This window comes from Mustela putorius, unplaced genomic scaffold, assembly GCF_011764305.1.
Source record: "Mustela putorius furo isolate JIRA1106 unplaced genomic scaffold, ASM1176430v1.1 tig00003850_pilon_pilon_pilon, whole genome shotgun sequence".
In the NCBI taxonomy this organism is placed as follows: Eukaryota; Metazoa; Chordata; class Mammalia; order Carnivora; family Mustelidae; genus Mustela; species Mustela putorius.
The window spans coordinates 12,007,907-12,035,697 of record NW_025422002.1 but is presented as its reverse complement, the minus strand read 5'-3'; positions in this window follow the sequence as shown (position 1 = coordinate 12,035,697).

The following is a 27,791-nucleotide window of genomic DNA, read 5'->3' as shown; positions in this document are numbered from 1 at the left end:
GATCATTAGAAGGGAATGGGATTATTTTAGCATCTGTCCATGTTCAGGTCAGAGACTTAAAAGAAATCTAAGGAGATAATTTATGGGGTTCTCTATGGATATTGGGCCTTCAAATCAAAGCCAGCCCCTACACTCCATCTCAGAAGGATTAGGAGTGTCTATGAATGTGCTAAGGGGAGTTGTTAACCCAGTTAACCCATGCCCTGCACAACGCAGCTGGACAGGAACAGAGCCAAGTCTTGGGGCACAGGTAGGTTTTTGAAAGAGGTCCTCACTGCTCACAAGCAAGAAAGAGCAGGCCCCTTAAAACAGAGGTGGAGTAGCCCATAGACATTGACTCATTTCCCAGATTCTCCTGGTTGCAGATAAGGGACAACATTCACACAGGTGGAAGCTGGATGGTGAGCAGATATTGGCTCTACTCCCATCCACGTGGTTCTTTCAGGTCCAAACTCACAAATCCTCTACCTTGCCATGCCATCTCTGCCCCTCTCCTTCTCACCTGGCACAGAAAACCGTTCTGTCATTTCTGAGGACAAGAGGCCTCAAATTCTTCTTTCAGATGTGTCAAATATGGCCTGAGTTCTTTTCACTCTCTTGAAAGCCTAAGCTTTGGGAACTCAAAAGCCAGAAGCAGCACTCTTTCCTCTGCCAACACATCCGTTTCCTGGGATAATTTGTCCCAGAATAATCTAGCTTGGTGGTTAGCAGCAACTACATCAGCAAGAAATTTGCTACAAGTGCAAATTCTTGGCTCCTACCTCAGACCTACTGAGTGGGAAACTCTGGGAGTAGGTCTCAGCAACATTTTAATAGCACTCCAGGCCATTCTGACACAAGCTATAACTTGGAAACAATTGCTTAGCTGATGACAGCATGGTGAGGTGGGGTGGGTTTAGAAACAGCCAAGAAGGAATTGAAAATACTAAGGGCACCCAAAGCAGCTACTATCGTATTAAATATGTTCTCCTCCGATAACAACCAGTAATTGTATTTGTAATGACAAATGTCTTTGACTACTAACGATGTACCATGCACAACACCAAGAGCTTTACCTGCATTGGTCACAACAATATTGTGACACAGGCACTATCATAATTTCGATTTGTCAGCTGAGGGAACTGAGACTCTGAGAGAGGATTAGGGATTTGCCTTTGGTTATACAGGAGCAGTGGGGGCAACACTGGGGTCTTGTGGATGAGGGCGGACAAAATGAGTGAAGGCGGTCAAAAGGCACAAACTTCCAGTTCTAAGATAAATCAGTTCTGGGGATGTCACGTACGGTGTGGTGATTATGGTTACTAATACCGTATATTATATTTGAAAATTGCCCAGAGAGTAGATCTTAAAAGTTCTCATCACAACAACAAGAAAAAATCTGTAACTATGTGTAATGGACATTAACTAAACATCACTCCGGTAATTGTTTCACAATATATACATACAACAAATCATTTCTGTTGTACAGCTAAAACTGCTACAGTGTTGTATAGCAATTATATCTCAGGAAAGAAAATGGGATCTTGTAAATATGATTCAAGAGTTCCATTTAAGCACTAACTTTAAAAAAATATCAGGCAGTAGTATGGAAAGTAGCATTACAGATGACTTCTATGTTCTTCTTTCTATTTTTCTGCAATTTCCACTTCTCTCCATGAACATGTGTTGCTTTTTAATCAGACAGAAAGTTGCTATTTAAAAAAGTAACCTGAGGGGTACCTGGGTGGCTCAGTCAGTTATGCATCTGCCTTTAGCTCAGGTCATGATCCCAGGGTCCTGGGATTGAGACCTGCATAAGGCTCCCTGCTCGGTGGGGAGTCTGTCTCTCCCTTTCCATCTGCCTCTTCCCCAGCTCATGCTCTCTCTCATGCTCGTTCTCTCTCTCTCTCTCTCAAATAAATAAATAAAATATTTAAAAAATTTTTTAAAAATAAATAAATAAGTAATCTGAGGGGCGCCTGGGTGGCTCAGTTTGTTAAGTGCCTGCCTTTGGCTTGGGTCATGATCTTGGGGTCCTGAGACTGAGTCCTGCATCAGGCTCCCTGCTCAGTGAGGAGTTGATTTCTCCTTCTCCTTCTGCCTCTTTCCCCTGCTTGCTCTCGTTCTCTTTCTCACTCTCTCTTCCTCTCTGTCAAATAAAAATCTTCTTTAAAAATGTGATCTGAGGGGCGCCTGGGTGGCTCAGTGGGTTAAAGCCTCTGTCTTCGGCTCAGGTCATGATCCCAGGGTCCTGGAATCGAGCCCCGCATCGGGCTCTCTGATCAGCGGGGAGCCTGCTTCCTCCTTTCTCTCTCTGCCTGCCTCTGCCTACTTGTGATCTCTCTCTGTCAAATAAATAAATAAAATCTTTTTTTTAAAATGATCTGAAAAAAAAAAACAAAAAACCATCTGTACATTATAGGTAAAATAAAACCTATAAAACTTGTAATTATATGTAAATACACACATATATTTTACACAAATATATTGGTTATATCAGTAGTTATTTATTCACAAGAGGAAAAACTAGAAGGCTCAGCATCAGAATGTTTGTAATGATTATCTCTGTGGTAGAGATCTAAATGATTATAATTTTCTTCTACTTGCTGCTCGGTATTCTTGTATAATAAACATAAATTACTTTTGTGATCAGAAAAAGATTTATTTTAAAAATTTGAGGCTTTCTGACTGTAATGCCAGAATTCTCTCATAGCAAACTGTCAGTGCTTATTTTAAAAAGCCTTTTTTTTTCTAGCTTTTTCCAGTAAACCAGTCTTGTTTTTCTGTCACATGTATGACTAACCACTTATCTCATTCCACATCATCCAAGAAGGAATAAAACCTTCCAACAAGGAGCTTCCTGCAAAGCTGCCAGATGATATCTCTGATTCAGATTTTGCCTGCAATCCTGTTGTTCTAAATAAAGACTAGAAATACACTTTGCCTTTCACTAGATAATAGTTGAGGTCTAGCTAATTATGGAATGCTCCTCTCTGGATTTTTGATTATAAGTACACGAGAGGCAATGTTCCCTCCTGGTTGCTTAAAGGATTATGAAAATCACACAGACCTAGGTTCAAATTCTAGCTATTTCCATTTCTTACCAACCCCATTGGCCTTGGGCAAAACACCTCCTCTAGGCTTTAGTTGTCTTCTAAAATTAGAAAAAGTTATGAATGCCTTTAAAGATTATGAGGAACAAAGAGGAAATATATGTGAAATTTCCTAAAGAGCCTGGTACATAGTAACCCTCCCAATCTTGGTTTCCTTCTTGCTGGAAGATTCATGGTTGATTCTGCCAATCGCTAATGGTGGGCTGGTGACTCAGTTTTCAGACTCAGTTTTCTCGTGTGCTAATGAGGATAAAACTTCTCTCATCTTTATACTGAAGTGGTGAATACAGACATGAGCTGCCCACACTCCGCTTGAAAGAAAGACTTGTTGCCCCAGCTGTCAGCTCCTGCAGGGTCGGCTTCAGGGCATGTCCTCATCCAAAGACTGAGTGCAGCAAGGATTTAGGGAAGGGTGCACCCATCTTAGCCCTCTGCAGTGTAGTCCTGATGGGGCTGGCCAAGGTTTTCTCATGTCTGCATTACAGTTCGATTTCTCCTCTTGCCCAATCCTCCTCCTCCTTTTCCCTGCCACAGCTAGTGATCCCCATTAAATATCCTGCATGCCAAACCTTATCTCAGCAACTGCTTATGGAGAATCTAATCTGTGACAGTTGGTATCAGGAGGAGTTTCAAAAAATGGGCAATAGATGTGGGTTTAGACCTAAATCACTCACCAATGAAGACCCCATCACTAATGGTAGGAGGAGCACAGACAGCCCCTGGCACAAGGTGATAATGGTCCAATTGTTAAAACATGCACCTGTGATGAATAGGGATGGCACATACTGATGGCATGCATGAGCTGGTGTGACCTATCAGGTGTTTAGAAGTATGGGCACATAGTAGCTATGAGGACAATGGGATTGGTTGGAGCAATAGTGTTGCATCACTGTCGTAACAAACTACCACAAATGTGGCAGTTTGAACAAACAATAATATATTCTTTCACAGTTCCAGAGGCCAAATGCCCAAAATTGAAGGATCAGCAGGTTTGGTTCCTTCTGGAGACTTTTGATGAAGAATCTGTTCCATGCCTCTCTTCATGGCTGCTCATGGGGGCTTTGTGACTCCAACCTCCACCTCCATCTTTCCACTGCCTTCTCTCTGTGCCTCTTTGTCTCAAATCTCACTCTCCTTTCTCTTAAGGGACATCACCATTGAATGTAGGGCATACCTTAATCCATGATAATCTCATCTCAAGATCCTTAACTTAATTACTTCTATAAAGACCCTATTTCCAAGTAAGGCCACATTCTGAGGTTTGGGGTACACATATCTTTTGAGGGCCACAATTCAACCTACTACAGTAGGTTATGCATAACACCTTGATGCCTTTGATAGCGATCATGAAAAGCTGCTGGATCAAGGGGCAATTGAAAGCCACATGTGAAAGCCCAAGGGACCTCCTGATAGCTTATGGCAGCAGGATGGTGGGGAACCATGGACCAGGCCCAGACCTGATAGAGTGTCCAAGCTCCAGGGAAGATTACTTGATTAAGGCAGTTCTGTCAGGTCAAGGTCAGGGCCCTGGTTGGGAAAACTTGGGCTTCTGACACTCAGGAAGGGGACATCTGATCTCCACTAGAAGCCCTGAGCTAGCATAAGTGGTCCACTCTTCTTATTAAAAGCTAGCATTGCTAACCCCCCACCCCACCTTTTACTTGGAAACCATGGAGAGGCCTCTCTACAACAAATACCTCTGCTTAGGATCTATCCCCACCTCCTATCCTGGCCACCAAGCCTACAGCTAGGTGACATGGTGGGCCTGGAAGGGAAGGAAAGGGGCTATATCCACAAAGAGCTCTAACACCTAGCAAACATGTGCTTCCAGGAGCTAGAGAAACATGGGTAGGATTGGATTCCAAGAATGTTTGATCAAGGCTCCTTATGATCAAGAACACAAGATAGGATTCCAGAGTATTTGTAGATTGCCAAGCACTCTCCCTAGATACAGGAATTGACACCCTGGCAGAGAACTCCAGGAAATGGTTCCTTAGCATGGTTCTGAAAAACAAGGAAAAATCACTGGTCCATGTTAAATAAAGTCTCAATTGTCATGGCTGACCATGGAAGAGACTATTAAAATGCTCAAGGAAGTGGATGTACTATGACATGCCATAAGACTCCCTAGAAGATTATATCCCATAGAAAGGCCCGGAGGCTACACCATTTACCAAGACTTTAAGAATGGGTTGGTGAGGGGAATACTGGCATCACTAAAAATTCAGTGATAAATGGCACTCTTCCATAAGCCAGAATTGATAGTTGGGAGGAATGGTAAGAGCTAGGCTCATTGATAGCAGTGGAGGTGATAGGACCCCAAAATAGAGGCCAGGTGGTGGCATGTAATTGCCAGAAGCCATGTGGATGCAATTATCATAGTGAACAGCAGGGTTGGAGTGGCAGCCAAGGGGCCTGACCTGCAGAGCTGGTTAATAGCGTACAACATCCTTGGCAAAATAGATAGGCAGCTTGTGCATTTGGAGGAAATCAAGGAGGAATGATCTGGAGGCTTAAGACAGTTGTCTTAAGAAAAAGCCTGATTGCTTGCCCAGTTCCAGACCTGAACCAGTTTTTGGACCTATAATTCATTGACTGAATAGGAGACTGGTCCCCTGGAGGAAGGACCCTTGCAACACCATGGCCTGTGTGCATAGAAATTACCCTCCTTCCCTTTCCTATAGGGATCTGCAGCCATTTGATCTGGTAACTGTTCTCTAGAGAAAGGTGAATACACAAGGATTGTTCAACCCATGGCATAAGCTGACATTTTAACTCTAGCCCTGCAGCGTCATTTTCCCCATTAGAGTGGGAGCACAAAAGAACAAGCAATAAATAGGGTCCTGACTCCAGAAACCAGGAAAATGATTTAATCTGCTTTTAGAAATCCTTAATGATCCAGTTTCTGCTATCTCTCCAGACTTCTCATTCAGCTCTTATTCCACGGACTCCACAGAACTGAGCTACTTGCTCTTCCTTAGTGCTTCATCTCCTGGCCCCTTTCTCTCTTAGCCCCAACATCTCTTTCCATCTCTGTCTCTGTCTATGCCTCATCACTCTTCTCTCTCTCCTACAGACCCCTTAGATCTTACTTTCTGTCCTTGTTTATTTCTTTATTCTTTATCTCTATGTCCCTCATCTCTCAATCTCTCTGTCTGTCCATCTCTCTCTCTTCCTCTCTCTCTCTCTCTCTCTCTCTCTCACACACACACACACACCAGGCTCTGTGCATGCTTACTCACCAGTCTCAAATGTTCCCCTCTCCCCCTGCCTTTCTTCTCACTAACTGCTATTTGTGCTTCAAATGCTTTTCCAAGGAAAGAGGAACCCTCCTACACTGTTGGTGGGAATGCTGGTGCAACCACTCTGGAAAACAGCATGGAGGTTCCTCAAAAAGTTGAAAATAGAGCTACGCTATGACCCAGCAATCGCACTACAGGATATTTACCCTAAAGATACAAATGTAGTGATCCAAAGGGGCACATACACCCAGAAGTTTATAGCAACAATGTCCACAATAGCCAAACTATGGAAAGAATCTAGATGTCCATCAACAGATGAGTGGATAAAGAATATGTGGTGTATATATATACAATGGAATACTATGCAGCCATCAAAAGAAATAAAATCTTGCCATTTGTAATGATGTGGATGGAACAAAAGGTATTAGGCTGAGCAAAATAAGTCAATCGGAGAAAGACAATTATCATATAATCTCCCTGATATCAGAATTTGAGAAGCAACATGGGGGGTTTGGGAGGTAGGGAAGGAAAAAATGAAACAAGATGGGATCAGGAGGGAGACAAACGAAACAAACTGAGGGTTGCTGGGGGAGGGGGGAAGGGAGAAGGTGATGGACATTGGGCCATGGACATTGGGGAGGGTATGTGCTATGGTGAGCACTGTGAAGTGTGTAAACCTGGTGATTCAAAGACCTGTACCCCTGGGTCTAATAATACATTATATGTTAATAAAAGATAAAAATTTTATTAAGGGCACCTGGGTGGCTCAGTGGATTAAGCCTCTGCCTTCAGCTCAGGTCATGATCTCAGGGTTCTGGGATTGAGTCCCACAACGGACTCTCTGCTTGCCTCTCTGCCTATTGTGATCTCTGTCTGTCAAATAAATAAATAAAATCTTTTTTAAAAATTTTATTTAAAAAATTTTTGAATGTCCAAATATATGAATCTTCAAAAAAAAAATGCTTTTCCAAGCATCACCTCTGAGACTTAGAGAAGCTGACTTCCTTATTCTCTCTGTGCTTGTCTCAACCACAACATAAACTAGATTCTGTGAAATCATTAGGATTCCCCAAACCGATCTACAGAGTCCGTGCAGTCCTTATAAAAAATCTAAGCTGGCTTTGGGGTGCCTGGGTGGCTCAGTTGGTTAAGCATCTGACTCTTGATTTTAGCTCAGGTCATGATCTCAGAGTCCTGAGATTGAGCCCCATGTCAGGCTCTCCAGTGACTGTGGAGCCTGCTTAAGATTCTCTCTCTCCCTTTCCTTCTGACCCTCCTCTCTCTCTCCTTCCCTCCATATCTCTCTCTCTCTCTAAGCAAAACAAAACAAAACAAACTAAGCTGACTTCTTGGCAGAAATGGAAAAGCTGATCCTAAGATTTATGTAGAAATTCAAAGGATCCAAACTAGACAAACCTATAGTAATCAAGACAGTGGGGTACTAGGCTGAAGGTAGACATATAAATCAATGGATTAGAAGTGACTATTCAGAAATAAACCCTTACATGTATAATCAATTGATTTTTGACAAGAGTGCTGGTATAATTCAATGGAAAATGAACTGTCTTTTCAACAAATGGTGCTGGAACAACTGGATACCTACATGCAAAAGGAGGAAGTTGGAACCCTACCTCATCATATACAAAGTATCATCAGGTCCCAGCCAGCTAAATAGTTATCAAACCATTCTTAACACCTACAAACTCAACAGAAGATCAAAGAGAAGAAAAGCAAGAATTGTAGGAACAGAAAATCGACCACTTCCTGAAAGGTAGGATGTATAGATAAGCGAATCTGACTCTCTCTGCTTGACTTATTTCACTCACTTGCTTCCAGTGAGCTGCAGAGCAGAGGAGCACAAAATCAGAACTTTTAGAAGTCTGCTCCACTGAGGGATGTTGCTCCAGAAGTTAAGTGGGGGTGGAGCCCTCACAGGGAAAGTGTGATCTCAGGACCCATGGGGTCACAGAAAGATCCAGGGTGCATGAGTGTAGCAGAGCCCCCAGGTATCAGAGTGGGGAAGCTGGCTGCAGAGATGGAGCTGAGGAGGTGGCTCTCAGCTCTGGGTTACCTTAGACCATGATCCAAGGCACAATCAGACCACTGCTCTTCGAGCAGGGACCCCACAAGTAGCAGATCTGGGGAGACCCACCTTCCTCCTCCAGGAGGAGTGGCAGGGGACTACACTGCAGGAATCTGCTGGGTTTGGAGACTCCAAACAGGGCCATGCACCAGAGATCGAAATGCTTGGTCACAGGCTGGGTGAGCTCTGAGTGTAGCAGGAGACCAGGAGATGGGAAGGATTGACTGCTTTTCTCTAAGGGTGCACTGAGGAGTGGGGCCCCAAGCCCTTGGTTCCTCTGGCTGGAGATTGGGAGACCACCATTTTTGTTCCTGTCCTCCAAAACTCTATGGAAAGTGCTCAGGAAACAAAAGCTCCCGAGAGCAAAACCGAGGAGATTCCATAGACTACCCCCTGGCAAGGGTGGTACAACCCTGCCTTGGGCAAAGACATTTGAGAATCACAGCAACAGGCCCCTCCCCAAGAAGATCGGCAAGAACATCCACCGAAGACCAAGTTTACCAATCAATGAGAACTGTGGAACTCCAGAGCTAGGGGAAAGCAACACATAGCATTCATGGCTTTTTTCCCATGATTCTTTAGTCTTTCAAAGTTAAATTTTTTTAATTTTATTTTTTTCTTATTCCATTTTTTAAAAGTTTTCCTCTTTCTTATTTTGACATTTTAAACTATTTTATCTTATCAGTACCTTTTTAAAAATGTTTTTAAATTTTCATTGTTATAATCATATTTTATCCCTTCAGTGTATTTAATCTTATTTTTTGTATACATAAGGGTTTTTTTAATAAGAGAATTTTATTTTATTTTATTTTATTTTATTTGTATTTCTCTTCAGCGTAACAGTATTCATTGTTTATTGCACCACACCCAGTGCTCCATGCAATCCGTGCCCTCTCTAATACCCACCACCTGGTTCCCCCAACCTCCCACCCCCCGCCCCTTCAAAACCCTCAAATTGTTTTTCAGAGTCCATAGTCTCTCATGGTTCACCTCCCCTTCCAATTTCCCTCAACTCCCTTCTCCTCTCCATCTCCCCTTGTCCTCCATGCTATTTGTTATGCTCCACAAATAAGTGAAACCATATGATAATTGACTCTCTCTGCTTGACTTATTTCACTCAGCATAATCTCTTCCAGTCCCATCCATGTTGCCTCAAAAGTTGGGTATTCATCCTTTCTGATGGAGGCATAATACTCCATAGTGTATACGGATCACATCTTCCTTATCCATTCATCTGTTGAAGGGCATCTTGGTTCTTTCCACAGTTTGGCGACCATGGCCATTGCTGCTATAAACATTGGGGTACAGATGGCCCTTCTTTTCACGACATCTGTATCTTTGGGGTAAATATCCAGGAGTGCAATTTCAGGGTTATAGGGAAGTTCTATTTTTAAGTTCTTGAGGAATCTCCACACTGTTCTACAAAGAGGCTGCACCAACTTGCATTCCCACCAAAAGTGTAAGAGGGATCTCCTTTCTCCACATCCCCTCCAACACATGTTGTTTCCTGTCTTGCTAATTTTGGCCATTCTAACTGGTGTAAGGTGATATCTCAATGTGGTTTTTTGATATGTTTGCCTGTTTCGTGTGTGTTGAGTTTGAGGAGTTCATTATAGATCCTGGATATCAACCTTTTGTCTGTACTCTCATTTGCAAATATCTTCTCCCATTCCGTGGGTTGCCTCTTTGTTTTGTTGACTGTTTCCTTTGCTGTGCAAAAACTTTTGAATTTGATGAAGTCCCAAAAGTTCATCTTCGCTTTTGTTTCCTTTGCCTTTGGAGACATATCTTGAAAGAAGTTGCTGTGGCTGATATCGAAGAGGTTACTGCCTATGTTCTCCTCTAGGATTCTGATGGATTCCTGTCTCACGTTGAGGTCTTTTATCCATTTTGAGTTTATAGGGTTTTTTTTCCTTTAAAATTTTGGGGTACAATTTCTCCTACTAGATAAAAATATACCCTAAGTCTAGTGCATGGCTTTGTTCTAGTCTCCAGCCCGATTTCATTCTTTCCTCTTTTTTTTTTTAACCAACTTTTTATCTTATTAATTTCTTTTTTAGAATCTTTTAAAATTTTTATCATGACAGTCATATGCCATTGCTTCATTGTGTTTACCCTTATTTTTGTATGTATATACGTTTTTCTTTCTTTAAAATGTTGGGAGGTAGTTTCTTCTAAAAGACCAAAAATACACCCAAAATGAAGTGTGTGGCTTTGTTCTTTTCACCAGTCTAATATATATACATATATATACATACTCGAAACTGGGGGGAGAAGAAAGGGGAGGGGGAGGGAAATATATATATATATATATTTCTCCCCTTTCTTCTCCCCCCAGAACCTAACAGTAACAGACCAGAAAGGAAGAGAGATAATATGCAGTAACAGTCACCTTACAGGTAATGCAATGGCACTAAATTCATATCTTTCAATAGTTACCCTGAATTGTAAATGGGCTAAAAGCCCCAATAAAAAAACACAGGGTATCAGTATCAGGGTATCAGAATGGATTAAAAAATAATAATAATAACCAAGACCCATCGATATGCTGTCTGCAAGAAACTCACTTTAGACCCAAAGACCCAAAGACACCTCCAGATTTAAAGTGAGGGTGGAAAACAATTTACCATGCTAATGGAGATCAAAAGCAAACTGGGGTGGCAATCTTTATATCAGATCAATTAGATTTTAAGCCAAAAACTATAATAAGAAATGAGAAAGGACACTTTATCATATTTAAAGGGTTTATCCATCAAGAAGTTCTAATAATTTTAAATATCTATGCCCCTAACATGGGAGCAGCCAATTATATAAACAAATTAATAACAAAATCAAAGAAACACATCAACAATAATACAAGAATAGTAGGGGACTTTAACACCCCCCTTCACTGAAATGGACAGATCATCTAAACAAAAGATCAACAAGGAAATAAGGGCTTTAAATGACACACTGGACTAGATGGACTTCATATATATATATATGTATATATATATATAACATTCCATCCCAAAACAACAGAATACACATTCCTCTCTAGTGTACATGGAACATTCTCCAGAATAGATCACATTATGGGTCACAAATCAGGTTTCACCTGGTACCAAAAGATTGGGATCATTCCCTGCATATTTTCATACCACAGTGCTTTGAAACTAGAACTCAACCACAAGAGGAAAGTTGGAAAGAACTCAAATACATGGAAGCTAAAGAGCATCCTACTAAAGAATAAATGGGTCAACCAGGAAATTAAAGAAGAATTTAAAAATTTCATGGCAACAAATAAAAATGAAAACACAACTGATCAAAATCTTTGGGACACAGCAAAGGCAGTCCTGAGAGGAAAGTATAGCAATGCAAGCCTTTCTCAAGAACCAAGAAAGGTCTCAAGTACACAACCTAACCCTACACCTAAATGAGCTGGAGGAAGAACAGCAAAGAAAGCCTAAATCCAGTAGGAGAAGAGAAACAATAAAGATTAGAGCAAAAATCAATGAAATAGAAACAAACAAAAAAAACTAGTAGAACAAATCAATGAAACTGGGAGCTAGTTCTTTGAAAGAATTAATAAGACTGATAAACCTCTGGCCAGACTTATGAAGAAGAAAATAAAAAGAACCCAAATTAATAAAATCATAAATGAAAGAGGAGAGATCACAACCAACACCAAAGAAATACAAACAATTACAAGAATGTATTATGAGCAACTATACACCAGCAAATTTGACATTCTAGAAGAAATGGATGCACTCTTAGAGAAGTATAAACTACCAAAACTGAGCCAGAAAGAAATGGAAAACCTGAACTGACCCATAACCAGTAAGGAGATTGAAGTAGTCATCAAAAATCTCCCAATGAACAAGAGCCCAGGGCCAGATGGCTTTCCAGGGGAATTCTACCAAACATGTAAAAAAGAACTAATACTTATTCTCCTAAAACTGTTCCAAAAAAATAGCAATGGAAGGAAAACCTCCAAACTCATTTTATGAGGCCAACATTACCTTGATCCCCAAACCAGACAAAGCCCCATCAAAAAGGAAAATTACAGGCCAATATCCTTGATGAACATGGATATAAAAATTCTCACCAAAATAGTAGCCAATAGGATCCAACAGTACATTGAAAAGATGACTCACCGTGACCAAGTGGGATTTATTGCTGGGCTGCAAAGTTGGTTTAACATCTGCAAATCAATCAATGTGATACAATACATTAATAAAAGAAAGAACAAGAACCATATGATGCTCTCAATAGATGCTGAAAAAGCATTTGACAAAGTACAGCATCCTTTCTTGATCAAAACTCTTCACAGTGTAGGCATAGGGGATACATACCTCAATATCATCAAAGCCATCTATGAAAAACCCACAGCAACTATCATTCTCAATGGGTAAATCTGAGAGCTTTTCTACCAAGGTCAGGAACACAACAGGGATGTCCACTATCTCCATTGCTGTCCAACATACTACTAGAAGTCCTAGTCTCAGAAATCAGACAAGAAAAAGAAATTAAAGGCCCGAATCAGCAAAGAAGAAGTCAAACTCTCACTCTTTGCAGATGACATGAAATTTATGTGGAAAATTCAAAAGGTTCCACTCCAAAACTGCTAGAACTCATACAGGAATTCAATAAAGTGTCAGGATATAAAATCAATGCACAGAAATCAGTTGTATTTGTATACACCAACAGCAAGACAGAAGAAAGAGAAATTGGAGTCAATCCCATTTTCAACTGCACCCAAAACCGTAAGATACCTAAGAATAAAGCTAACCAAAAAGGCAAAGAATCTGAACTCAGAAAACTATTAAGTACCCATGAAAGAAATTGAGGAAGACATAAAGAAATGGAAAAATGTTCCATCCTCATGGATTGGAAGAACAAATATTGTGAAAACCTCTATGCTACCTAAAGCAATCTACACATTTAACACAATCCCTATCAAAATACCATCAATTTTTTTCAAAGAAATGGGACAAATAATCCTAAAATTTATTTGGAACCAGAAAAGACCCCAAATAGCCAGAGGAATGTTGAAAAAGAAAGCTAAAGTTATGGCATCACAATTCCAGACATTAAACTCTATTACAGAGCTGTAATCATTAAAACAGTATGGTACTGGGACAAAAATAGACACATAGACAAGTGGAACAAAATGGAGAGCCCAGAAATGGACCCTCAACTCTATGGTTAACTAATTTTTGACAAACCAGGAAAGAATGTCAGGTGGAAAAGGGTCTCTTCAACAAGGAGTGTTGGCAAAATTGGACAGCCACATGCAGAAGAATGAAACTGGACCATCTCCTTATACCACACACAAAAATAGACTCAAAATGGATGAAAGACCTCAATGTGAGAAAGGAATCCATCAAAATCCTTGAGGAGAACAAAGGCAGCAAGCAAACTCTTTAACCTCAGCAGCAGCAACTTCTTCCTAGAAACATCACCAAAGGCACAGGAAGCAAGGACAAAAATGAACTATTGGGACTTCATCAAGATCAAAAGCTTTTGCACAGCAAAGTAAACAGTCAACAATACCAAAAGACCACCGACAGAATGACAGAAGATATTTGCAAATGACATATCAGATAAAGGGTTAGTGTCCAAAATCTATAAAGAACTTATCAAACTCAACACCCAAAGAACAAATAATCCAATCAAGAAATGGGCAGAAGACATGAACACACATTTCTGCAAAAAAGACATCCACATGGCCAACAGACCATGAAGGAAAAATGAAAAAGTGCTCAATATCACTCAGGATCAGGGAAATACAAACCAAAGCACAGTGTGATACCACCTCACACCCATCAGAATGACTAAAATTAACAAGTCAGGAAATGACAGATGTTGGCAAGGATGTGGAGAAAGGGGAACCCTCCTACACTGTTAGTGGGAATCCAAACTGGTGCAGCCACTCTGGAAAACAGTATGGAGGTTCCTCAAAAAGTTGAAAATGGAGGTACCCTACAATCCAGCAATCACACTACTGGATATTTACCCCAAAGATACAAATGTAATAATCCGAAGGGGCATGGGTTTATAGCAACAATGTCCACAATAGCAAAACTATGGAAAGAACCTAGATGCCCAACAACAGATGAAAGAATAAAGAATATGTGATACACACACACACACACACACACACACACACAATGGAATACTATGCAGCCATCAAATAATTGAAATCTTGCCATTTGCAACAACATGTATGGAACTAGAGGGTATTATGCTAAGCAAAATAAGTCAATCAGAGACAATTATCATATGATCTCTCTGATATGAGGAATTTAAGAGGCAGGGCTGGGGCAGGGGGTAGTCAGGGGGAGAAAATGAAATAAGGTGGGATTGGGAGGGAGACAAACCATAAGAGACTTTTAATCCCACAAAACAAACTGAGGGTTGCTGGAGGGTGGGGGTGAGGGGTAGGGTGGCTGGGTTATGGACCTTGGGGAGGATATGTAATATGTGAGAGCTGTGAAATATGTAAGCCTGATGATTCACAGACCTGTACCCATGGGGCAAATAATACATTACATGTTAATTAAAAAATAATAGAAAATGGATCAAACACATACATATAGGAGCTTAAATTGTAAATCTGTTAGAAGAAAAACAAGCTTTAGTCAAGGCTAAAATTTGAACCTCTTTCTCATCATGGAAATGCAAATCAAAACAACAGTGAGATATCACTTCACACCCACTAGGATTGCTTTACTCAAAAAGACAGATACTAAGTACAATAATTCCTCAAAAAATCAAATAGAATTACCACATGACTCAGCAAGTCTACTTCTGGGTACGTACTCAAGAGAATTGAAAGCAGAGACTCAAACAGATATTTGTACACACATGTTCAGATATTTGTACACAAACGTTCACCATTTGTGCATTATTCCCAAAAGCCAAACAATGAAAGGAAGCAAGAGAAGTGTCATGGACAGATGGATAGATAAAGTGTGGCCTACACATACAATGTAATATATTTATCCTTGAAAAGGAAGGAAAATTCTGACACATGCTACTACATGGATGAAATTCGGATGTTATGCTAACTGAAGTAAATCAGTCACAAAAGGGCAAACACTGTACGATTCCACTCATGTGAGGTACTTACAGTCATCCAGTTCATAGAGATGGAAAATAAGATGGTGGTTTTGGGGGGCCAGGAGAAGAAGGAAGGGAGGGTTAGCATTTCATGGGTACAAAGTTTCAGTTTGGAAAGATGAAAACATTCTCGAGGTGGGTGGTGGAGATGCTTGCACAACAGTGTGCATATACTTAATGCCAATGAACCGCACCATTAAAAATGGTTAAAAAGATAAGTTTTATGTCATGTATATCTTACCACTACAATGAAAAAGAATGTTTTCATTGCCTAAACTTACCCTTGTGTTTTATTATTTATTTTTATTTTTTTAAAGATTTTGTTTATTCATTTGAGCAAGAGAAGAAGTGAGCAAGCAAGAGAGCACAGTGATGGAGAGGGGGAGGGAGGAGCAGGCTCCCCACTGAGCAGGGAGCCCAACATGGGGCTCAATCCCAGGACACCCTGGGATCGTAACCTGAGCCAGAGACAGATGCTTAACTGACTGAACCGCCCAGTTGACCCACCATTGTGTTTTTAAAGAGATAGCATGTTGATCATTTAAAAGTCAAAACACTGTTAAAGACATTGATACTAAATTTAGAAGCACTGGGGAGGCCCGTGCACCTCCCGCGCACTTCATGGCTTCCTCTTATAATGAGTTGGGTAGGATTAGATCAGTCCTACTCCTAGCTCAGAGTATCAGGACCCCTGTGGACTTCAAATACAATTTAAAAGATCCTCTGGTTACTTTCAATATTTCCAAATAAAATTTAATAGAAATATTCTTTTACCTTCCAAAAGTCTGCCCGGAGCAATAAAAAACATCAGGCTTCACAGGTTATTAGTTATAATTTTTATAGAGGAGGGAGGGACAGATTTAAGCTGCTTATGTAACAGTACTGGTGCAAGGGAGGGGACTGTCACCATGGAAGCCAACTGGAGTAGTACTTCAGAGACAGCAAAGGCTTGGCAGTTTGCGCTGGGCCACACTACCCTATGGCTAGAGAAGAAGAGAAGGATGTCACACCTGATGGGTACAGATGGTCCTTATGGCAGACAAACACATCATCCCAGTTAAAGCAGTAGTGCCCTGAAAACTGGAGTCAGGCTCAGCAGCTGGGGGAGGAGAGGAGGAACACAGCACATGCCGCAAGGCAGCCAAGAGGACCAGAGAGCCATTCCTGATGCTCTTGATTCCCTAAATTATGGGTTCTCAAATGACAGCATGCCACAGAATCACCTGGAGGGCTTGCTAAATCACAGGGTGCTAGGTCCTGCCCCCCACATATTTTGTTTCAATAGTAGGCCCTAGGTGGGGACCAAAGAATTAACCTCTAAATAAGTCTTAGATTAACCTCTAATAAGTCTTAGATTAATCTCTAAATAAGTCTTAGCCCAAGCTGCTGGTTTAAGGACCACACTTTTTTTTTTTAAGATTTTATTTATTTATTTGAGAGAAAGCATGAGCAGGGGCAGGGTCAGAGGGAGAGAGACAAGCAAACTCCCAGCTGAATGGGGAACCCAATGCAGGGTTTGACCCCAGGACCCTGAGATCATGACCTAAGCAGTCAGACACTTAACTGACTGAGCTACCCAGGGGCCCCTGAGGACCACATTTTAAAAACCATTGCTTTACTGTATCTATCAGGATTAGCTATGCTATTCTATAGTACTAAATAACTCCCTAAATCTCAGGAGTTTAACACCATAGAAGTTTAGTTCTTGTTCACACCTCAGTCCAATGTAGTTTTCATAGCCTTCTCCCTTATCACACATATGCTAACTTAACTACAGGAAAGAAAGAGAGTATGGGAATGTACATGAGATGTTTTTAAAGGGTGATGCCTGTAGGTGCCTGGGTAGCTCAGTGGGTTGTGCCTCTGCCTTCAGCTCAGGTCATGATTTCAGGGTCCTAGGATCAAGCCCCGCATCAAGAGCTCTCTGCTCAGCGGGGAGCCTGCTTCCCCCAATCTCTCTGCCTGCCTCTCTGCCTACTTGTGATTTCCCTCCTTCTGTTAAATAAGTAAATAAAATCTTTAGAAAAATAAATAAAGGGTGATGCCTGGAAGAGGTTCAAATCACTTCTGCTTCCTTCTGTGATTGGCTAAATCTCAATCATGACTCCAATCTAACTGAGAAATGTACCTGGGCACCCAGACAGAAGGAAAAAGTGTGGTAAACATGCAACTTTATTTCTACCACACAAACCTACTGTCCATTCCCATTGTGCTCCCCTCCTTCTCAGTAACAGATTATTTTTTAATTGAAATACATTTAATTTATAGCATCGTTGTGGCACCTGGGTGGCTCAGTCAGTTAAGCCTCTGCCTTTGGCTCAGGTCATAATCCCAGGGTCCTGGGATCAAGCCCCACATTAGTCTCCCTGCTTGACAGAGAGTCTGGTTCTCTCCCTCCTCCCCACTCATGCTCTCTCTCACTATCTCTATTTCTCTCAAATAAATAAAATATTTTTTTAAAAAAAGCATTGTTTAAATGTAAGGTTTGGTTTGATACATGTTGGTTTGATACATGTATATGTTGTAAGCTCTAGAAGAACTTATTTGCTACTAGCTGCAATTCATACACTTAAACAACATCTTTCTTAGGGCACCTGGATGGCTCAGTCAGTTAAGCATCTGCCTTCAGCACAGGTCATGATCTCAGGGTCCTGGGATCAAGTCCCCTATCAGGCTCCCTACTCAGTGGAGAGTCTGCTTCTCCCTCTGCCTGCTGCTCCTCTTGCTTGTGCGCTCTCTCTCTCTCTCTCTAATAAATAAATAAAATTTTCCCAAAAAAATCTTATTTCCCCACCCCCCAGTTCCTGGCAACCATTATTCTGCTCTGTTTTTATGAGTTTGATTTTTTTATATTCCACATACAAGTGATATCATATAATATTTTTCTTTTCACACTTAGCACAATGTCCTCAAGATCCATCCATGTTGTCACACATGGCAGGGTATCCTTTCCTGGGACTCAATAACATTTCATTATATATATTCACCACATCTTCTTTATCCATTCAGCCATTAACAGACACATAAGTTGTTTCCATATTTTGGCTATTGTGAATGCTGCTATAAACATGGGAGTGCATCTATCTCCTTAATGTCCTTTGGATATATACCCAGAAGTGGAATTGCTGGATCCATACTAGCAGACTTTGTTTCTTTACAAAGGATTTATTCCTCCTCCAGGAGAGAGGAAAGCTGATACCACCTTCAGCTCAAGGAGACTACCTTTTAGATGAAGACAGTCCACCTTGCTCATGATTAATTCAGGTGCCCAGGCTCAAGCCAATATCAGTCTCTTGCCAAATGTTATTGGTCCAGGGGTGAGCATGTGACCCAATAAGCTGAAAGGAATAAGAAGGGTAGAGAGAATTTTGATCTATACAACCAGACTTAAAGCCAGGAAGCATGTGGCTTCAGCTGACATCCACAACCAAATGGAAACCAAGAAACCAAGCTAGGAAATAGAACCTAAAGAAAAAGAGAAAAATGGAGCCAGAACCCTGCTCTATACCTGAAACAATTTACTGCTGAATTTATTCGAAGCTACTTTGAAGCCAGACTTGGTTTCATGTAGCAGAAAGTAGCCAACTGGATATATCTCTCAAAGCACAAGAGTGGGAACAGACATGTTTCATTTGCTGATTCTGTGACCTCTTACCCCAAGGGTTCTACAGATGAAGAAATGGGTTACACTTAATAAATGATGTGGTTTGTGTGATAGCAATTATTTCAGAATGTAGAGTCCACAGGGCATAGCTACAGCAGACTGTAAATTTTAAGGAGGCAGATACCATGTCTCTTCTTTTGCCTGTTATAGACCCAGGGTCCAGCCAGTGCTTGGCACACACATAGGTGCACGTACACACACAGACACACACTTAGGAAATCTGTGCTGAATCAATACTTCATCAGGAACTCATAAAAACTGTGTCCTGGGTGACCCTAGCACAGAGTCTGTCATCTAGTAAATAAATGGAAATCATCATTAAGATTTCTGGAGTTAACTAAACCATTCCATTTTGAAGGTTCCTTTCAAATTTAACTACATTGTTCTAGGACACATTGTATAATGATTAAGAATATAGACTTTATTCATAATTTTCTAAAACTAGAACAATCTAGTGGATGGCTTTAGAGTGGGTTAAGCTAAGCAAAATCTGTAAGGAAAGACAAATACCCACTGACTTCACTCCTATGGAATTTCAGAAAGAACACAGATACACATAGTTTGGGGAGCAAGATAGGCAAATGAGGAAAGAGACTCAGCCTTAGAGTACAAACCAAGGGTTGCTAGAGCGCAGGTGCATGGGCGGGAAGGGTTAAATGGATGATGGGAGGGCTCTTGTGATGAACACTAGCTGTTGTAGGCAGGTGAGGAATTACTAAATCCTACACCTGAAGCAAAGGAATTAACATTACATGGAAACTAACTGGAATTTAAATCAATGAAGAAAAGAAAAAGACCATGTTCTGCTTCATGAAGAGTGAGGTAAAAATGCAGTGATTTTCACTCTCCTATTCTGTAGATGATATAATTTTCAAACACACTGTGGTAGAATATGCTAGCTTCCTATTACATAAGGAGTCCTCAGAAAGCTGCAATGAAAGATTCAGATCTCAGAGCATGTTCATGTTCCATTGATATGCTACTTACAGATTGCCCAGGTAGAAAGGTAAGTGCAGAGAAATCTGACAGAAGAGGAAAGAAGTTGTTAACCATTCAGGAGGTAGCCTTCTGTCTTTCTCGTGAAAGCCTTGGGCCAGTGTAATTTTGGAAGGGGGTGGAGATCCTGGAGCTTTGCAGCAGACAAGGGAGTTCCAGGTCTGGGTAGAGCTCTCAGAGGTCCCAGAGGAGAGCTCAGTGTGTTCTGCAGGAGGCTGTGGGCAGATTGTCTCCAGGGGTGGCTGAGTGGCTCCCGTGTGACAATTGTGACAGGTCAGTGCTGAGCAGGTTCCTGGCTGAGGACAGGTGAGACCCGGGTGGAGAGCAGCTAGAGCACCTTCTTCTGTGCCACAAGCCTCAGCAATACACGCAGCCTCATCATATCTCCTTGTCACTCCAATCCAGACTTCTCCATGTTACCAGGCAGAGACGTTGGTTTGTGCTTCTTTCTCTGCATGTGGGTGAAGTTTCAGAAGTTAGATGGTGGAAACGATGGGTCATCAAACATCTGTTACTCTTTTATTTCCTGCTCTCCTTTCAATCACTGAAGTGAATCAGACCTGCTAGTGGAAAGGGCAATCTGTGTTTTTCTTTCCTGATTTAATTAAACAATGAAAAAACAGGCTTCTGAAATCGTCAAAGAATCCTTTGTGGGGGTTCATGTTTTTCTCTTCCTTGAACCACTTTCTGATATTTGAAATTATTTTTTAGGGGTGTCTGGGTGACTCAGTCATTTAGCATGATCCCAGGTCATGATCCCAGGGTCTTGGGATCGAGCCATGCATTGGGCTCCTGCTTGGCAGGAAGCCTGCTTCTCCCTCTCCCAATCCCCCTGCTTATGTTCCCTTTCTTGCTGTGTCTCTCTCTGTCAAATAAATATATAAAATCTTTTTTTTTTAGAGAAATTACTTTTTAAAGTAAAGCACAGCCTCAGAGCTGTAACAGGGTGTGGTGTCCTTCGTGAGGGGGAGAAATGGAGGAGTGTAATTTGTTTAGGAGCCCGTGGAGTGGCTCATTGTGCTCCCACTGGAGCACAAGCCCCTGTTAGCCTTTCCTGATGCGGGGGGAGGGGTGCTGCTCACCTGGTGGCCCATCCTGGGCTCTGAAACCTGACCCAGTGAATCAGTTGCGACTTGACCTGGGGAATTTATGAAGAAGGCAGAATGAACCCTGGAGTGTGCCTGTATCCTTTGCACTCAGACAACTCCATGGAGCAAAGGAACTCATCACCTGTGAGTCATGTCAGGGTCCCCAAGGCTGTGGGCTTTGCTTCATGGGAAGAAGTTGTGTCTTCACCTTTATTTGAACCAGAGCCATGTTGTCTGGTTATGGAGATCCAGACCTTTACATGACCATGTCATTACTATTCTTGTTATTTTAAGAAAGCAACCTAGACATTGACTTTGAGATACAAATATCCAAATGAAAAACATAAGGACAAATACATATATGAGGACTGGATTTGTGGTATCTCTCATTAGAATGGGTAATGTAGGGCTGCCCGTATGAGAAAAAACAAGGAATTCTATTTGGATAGAAATGTGCTGTGCACACGTGGTGTTTTATGCTATCTTTCCCCTTACTTCTCTGAAGGGAACATAGATTGGTGATTGGAGCTTGGTTTCTGATTTGAAGGAATGGGAGACAAGCGATTTGAAAGAGCAGATTTCATGCTGTGTGGTGCTCCGTGCCCAGGGAGTGAGGGTTTGAAGCTTGGACTTGGAAACATTTGGTGTTCAGGGAGGATGTTGTCTGAGTTTCCCCGCACACAGAGTCGCTCGGCTGGTCTGCCTCATCAGACCAGTTCCTGTCTTTTGAAAGGCAGCCTGAAAGTGGCTTGAAACCCTAGGGCACTTGAGGAATGATCTGGAAGGGACCTGCGTAGGCCAGTGTAGACAAACCCAGGGAATTCCAGAGCTAAGGATGAACACGTTTCTGAGACTGGAGTTTGCTTCCCTGTGAGTAACATTGCGCTGGGGTGGAAAGCAGTCTCTGGGTCTTAGGAGTCACCGTGTCAGCAGGTGTGAGCCTGGCAGGGGAGTCAGATCAGATAGCTGGGAAATAATGAGGCTGCAGCAGTGGGCCATCGCTCTGGATGGGCAGGCCAGCTTGCTCCAGGGACAGGGATCTGCTCCCCAATCAGGCTGCAGATGTGATAGGATACTTGCTTCCTGTTTGGTTCTCCAGCCCTCATCTCAGCAGGGGGCTTGGTGGGAAGCAGCCCACAGGCAGCATTATGGATTCTTGCCCAGTGTGCCCCTTGCTTCCTTGAAGGAGGCACTACAGGTGTCCTCTGCCTAGCATCTGTGAATTCAGCCAGCAGAAGCACTTCTTCCAGAAAAGTGCTGAGAAATCCTCCACTTTGCTTTGCTGTGTGGAAGAGGCCAGTTTTCATTTGGGAGTGGAATCTCATCTCCCACCGTTAGGTTCCAAGGCCACGTGGGACACCAGTCTCCTTGAAGCTCTAGTTCCATGTGGAGCCTGACATAAGAGACTGAGGCTGAAGCTGGGCAGCCTACTACTGCTGCTGCTATTGCTGCTGGTGGTAGTGGTTCCTTCCCGAAAACCATGCAGCAAAGCCTGAGTTGTGATGACATCCCAGGAAAGGGGGACAAGTCACCACTCTGTCTGACCACAGGAGGATGCCAGATGTCAATCACAGGTGGTTAGTGTAGTGGGGAGACATGTCTGTTTCTCAGGACGTTGGCCAGAGGGAGATTTGGACCCTGGGATGCTTCTCTGCTCAGCTTTCTCAGGTGAGCACGTCAGGCAAGGGGAGGACGTGTGTGTGCTCATGGGATCAAGGAAGGTGTCTGTTTTCAGGTTTCATGTGCAAGTGGATTCCTCTTATGGCTCATTTTCCTGATGGTCTTCAGGTGCTGTAGGTGGAACCCTTTTCCCTGGCATCCTGGCCATGCAAGAGCTCTGGTTACCTTTTCCCCCAGGCTCTGGACTAGGAAATCAGAGGGATTCAGTGTGAAACCATCCGTGTAGGCCTCTATTTCTCCCTTGCCAAGATGGACTAGTGATTATGATAACTGCTCTGGAAATATAAAGCAGGAGATAGGGCCGGGTGCTGAAGGGGAGTATTCTTGCTATTCACATAGGGGCCAGATGGGACTTCACCAGGAAGATGATACTTGAGTCAAGACCTAAAGAATGTGAGTGATATCACATCAAAAGTTATCTAAATGGAAGGGAAGGAATATATAAAGGCCCTGGGCAGGAGCATACCAGGTATGTCCAGGAGAAGCAGAAAGGCAATGTGGCCACAGAAGACAGCTTAGGACATGACCTCAGTGAGGTGACAATAGGGTGACAGAAAGGCATTGCAGGGCCATGACCCCATGGGACCCTCTTTCACTGGGCCATCCTGGCTACAGTGTTGAGAATGGATGACACAGGGTTGAGGATGGACAAGGGAGGTCAATGATGAAACTTTTCCAGGAACTCGGGTTAGAGATGGGCTCAAGCATGGACCAGAAGGTGGCCTCGGAAGGAGTGGTTATTTTGGGTACCTACTGAAGATGGAGCTCACAGGATTTATTGACATGTTCGATATTGGGAATGGGAGAAAGGAGGAATTGAGGTAACTTGCAGCAGCTCTTGTTGGTTGTTCTGAGCAAGGCGAAAGAGGAGGTTTCTGGGGGTGGAGGTAGTCCTTGTTCCATCTGTTGAGGAAGGTGTCTTTCATGGTGGATCTGTGGGTATTTGTGTCTGGGAGAACACTTAATATCTACTCCCTCAGTAACTTTCAAGTACAAGTCTCCCCCACTTTTCTCAAAGTTCGTGGTAAGATACTTGGCTTTTTGGAAAGATCTACATTATTACACAGCTCCAGTAGCAGGAAGAAACCTGGTGAGAATTTCCCTCTTATGAAAACAGTCAAAAAGTGGGCATCGCGTTCAACATCTGTTTTGTGTGGAACCACTACAGAGGTGGCATGCACTCCAACCAGCTCATTCCTGGGCACTGCTCTCCACATCCAGCCACCAGCACTTTGAATTGTGTCTGTGAGCATTTGCTGTGCTTTATCTCCATTTATTTTTGACATCTGTTAGGTTGTTGTGTCCTGAGGCCTACAATAAGCCAAAGAGAAGGGATTTTTGGATTCAGCATGCTCACCAATTTGTCTGTAGAAATAAATGGTAATTCAGTTTACACCAGTTTACACCATTTCTACTGTGAAGAATTTCCTAGGAACACCGCATTTTTGAATAAGAGGGGAGCCTGTACCTCATCCTGCAGGGTTAGCTTTAGTCTCCATGCTGCACAGAACATTCCATGACTTGCAGATCTTATCACTCAAACATAGCACCTTTGACCATCTTCTCCCCTTCTCCCCTTCCCTGAATATGGCATCCACCAATCTGTTCTCAGTATTTATGGGTTTGGTACTTTTTTGATTCCATGTGGAATGTCCATGAGACCCTCTGGTGTTTGTCTTTCTGTGTCTGAGTTACTAAGCATAATGCTCTTGAGGTCAATGTTTCCATGTCTGGTTATTGTGAATAATGCTGCAGTAAACATAGGAGTGCATCTCCCTTTTTGAGGGAGTGTTTTGGTGTTCTCCAAAGAAATACTCAGTAGAGCAATTATTGGGTCACGTGGTAGTTGTTTTAATTTTTTCCAGAACCTCCATAACGTTTGTCACAATGGCTGTACCAGTTGACAGTCCCACCAACAGTGCACAGGGTCCCCTTTTGCACACATCCTTGACCACACCTGGTGTCTGTCTCTGAGACAATTGTCGTTCCAACAGTTGTGAGGCGATAGCTGATTGTGGTTTTGACTTGTGTTAACCTGACAATGATTAGTGATGTTGAACAACTTTTTCTCTGTCTATTGGTCACATGTATACCATCTTTGGAAAGTACCTATTCACATATTCTCCCCAGTTTTTATTCAGTTTTTGTTTGGATTTGAAGGAGTGTTTTGGATATTAGCCTCTTTTCACACATATAATTTGCAGATATTTTTTATAATTGCATAGGTTGCCTTTGAAGTGTTTGATCATTTCTTTTGCTATGTAGGAATTTCAATTTGATGTCATTCCACTTGTTTATTTTTGCTTTTGTTGCCTTTGCTTTTGGCATCTGATGTAAAAGAAACTTCACCAAACCACTGTCGACAATCTTCCTACCTGTGTTTTCTTCTTAGAGGATTATGGATGCAGCTCTTATGTTTAAGTCATTCATCCACTTGTAATTTTTGTGTGCAGTGTAAGAAAGTGATCCAGTCACATTCTTCTGCATTTAGTGTCCAGTTTTCCCAGTACCATTTACTGAAGAGACATTCCTTTCCCCATTGTATATTTCCTGCTGTTGTGTCATAAGTTAAGACCATATATGTATGGGTTTCTTTTTCTTTCTTTCTTTCTTTCTCCCTCCCTCCATCTCTTCCTTCCCCTTCCTTCCTTCCTCCCTTCCTTCCTTTTGCTCTTACAGTTTATCTGTTGGGAAAACGTTTTTCCTGTCAGAATATATGCAGTGTGGACTTTATTGATGATGTGTTCATACTATTTCTTAGGACATTTCTCTGACATCTGTATTTTTGTAAATGAGTAAATGGATCTATAGCTTTCAACAGGTTGAACATTTGGGTGGAACTAGTTAAGTAGTATTATATTCTTCCATCAGATACAAGATTGTGTACAAGTAGTATGAGATTATAAGCCATCAGATACTTATTAATTGATTGATTTACTGACTTACTTATTTTTACTCAGTTTAAACTTGTATTCTAAATGTTTTTCTTTCACTCCTTTGTTTTATTATGATCCTATAAAATATTATTTGTTTCAAGGGTACAGGTCTGTGTTCCACCAGTCATACACAACACACAGTGCTCACCACAACACTTACCCTCCTCAATGCCCATCACCCAGCCACCCCCATCACCCACACACCCACCCCTCTCCAGCAGTCCTCAGTTTGTTTCCTGAGATCAAATGACTCTTATGATTTGTCTCGCTCTCTGGTTTCATCTTGCTTCCTTTATTCCTCTGATCCTCTGATTCCTCTGATTCCATGATCCTCTGTCCTGTTTTTTAAATTCTGCATATCAGTGAGATCATATGATAATTGTCCTTCTCTGATTGACCTATTTTGCTTAGCATAACACTCTCGAGATCTACCCATGTCATTGCAAATGGCAAGATTTCATTTTTATGGCATATTTCATTTTTATGGCTCCTATATATAGGAGAATAGATAGATAGATAGATAGATAGATATAGATATATCTCCTTTTTTATCCATTCATATGTTGGTGGACATCCATAATTCTTTTGGTTACTGTGGGCATTGCTGCCATAGACATTGGCGTGCAGGTGGCCTTTCAGATCACTACTTTCATATCTTTTTTTAATTCAATTGTCTTTTTTTATATAGTTTTTTAATTTATTTTCAGCATAACAGTATCATTATTTTTTCACCACACCCAGTGCTCCATGCAATCCATGCCCTCTATAATACCCACCACCTGGTACCCCGACCTCCCACTCCCCCCCCCCCGCCACTTCAGTACTGCAATTACTGGGTTATAGGGTAGCTCTATTTTCAACTTCTTGAGGAACCCCCACACTGTTTTCCAGGGTGGCTTCACCAGCTTGCATTCCTACCAACAGTATGAAAAGGTTCCCTTTTCTCTTCAACCTTGCCAACATCTGTTGTTTCCTGGCTTGTTCATTTTAGCCATTCTGACTCGTGTAAGGTGGTATCTCATTATGGTTTTGATTTGTATTTCCCTAATGTTGAGGGGGTGTCGAGCACTTTTTTATGTGTCTGTTGGCCATTTATATATCTTCTTTGGAGAAATGTCTCTTCATGTCTTTGGGCTATCTCTTGATTGGATTATTTGTTCTGTGGGTGTTGAGTTTGATAAGTTCTTTATAGATTTTGGATACTAGCCCTTTATCTGATGTGTCATTTGCAAATGTGTTCTCTCATTGTTTTGATTGTCTTTTGGTTTGTTGACTATTTCTATCTTGATGAAGTCCCAACAGTTCATTTTTGCTTTTTTTTCCCTTGTTTTTGGAGACCTGTCTAGCAAGAAGTTGCTATGGATTTGGTCAAAGAGGTTATTGCCTCTATACTCAAGGATTTGGATGGATTCCTTTTTCACATTCAGGTCTTATATTGTACACAAAGTTCTTATATCCATTTGGAGTCTACTTTTGTGTATGGCATAAGGAAATGGTGCATTTTCATTCTTTTACATGGGGCTGTCCAATATCCCCAACACCATTTGTTGAAGAGACTGCCTTTTTCCATTGGATATTCATTCCTGCTTTGATGAAGATTCGTTGACCATAGAGTTGAGGGTCCATTTCTCATTCCATTGATCTATGTGTCTGTTTTTGTGCCAGTACCATATTTTCTTGAGGATTACAGCTTTGTAATAGGGCTTGAAGTCTGCGAATGGGATGCCACCAGCTTCAGTTTTCTTTTTTCTTTCTCAGCATTCCTTTGGCTAGTCGGGGTCTCTTGTTGTTCATACAAATTTTAGGATTATTTTTTCCAGTTCTGTGAAAAATGTGGATGGTATTTTGAAAGAGATTGCATTGAATTTGTGGATTATTCTAGATAGCATAGACATTTTCACAATAT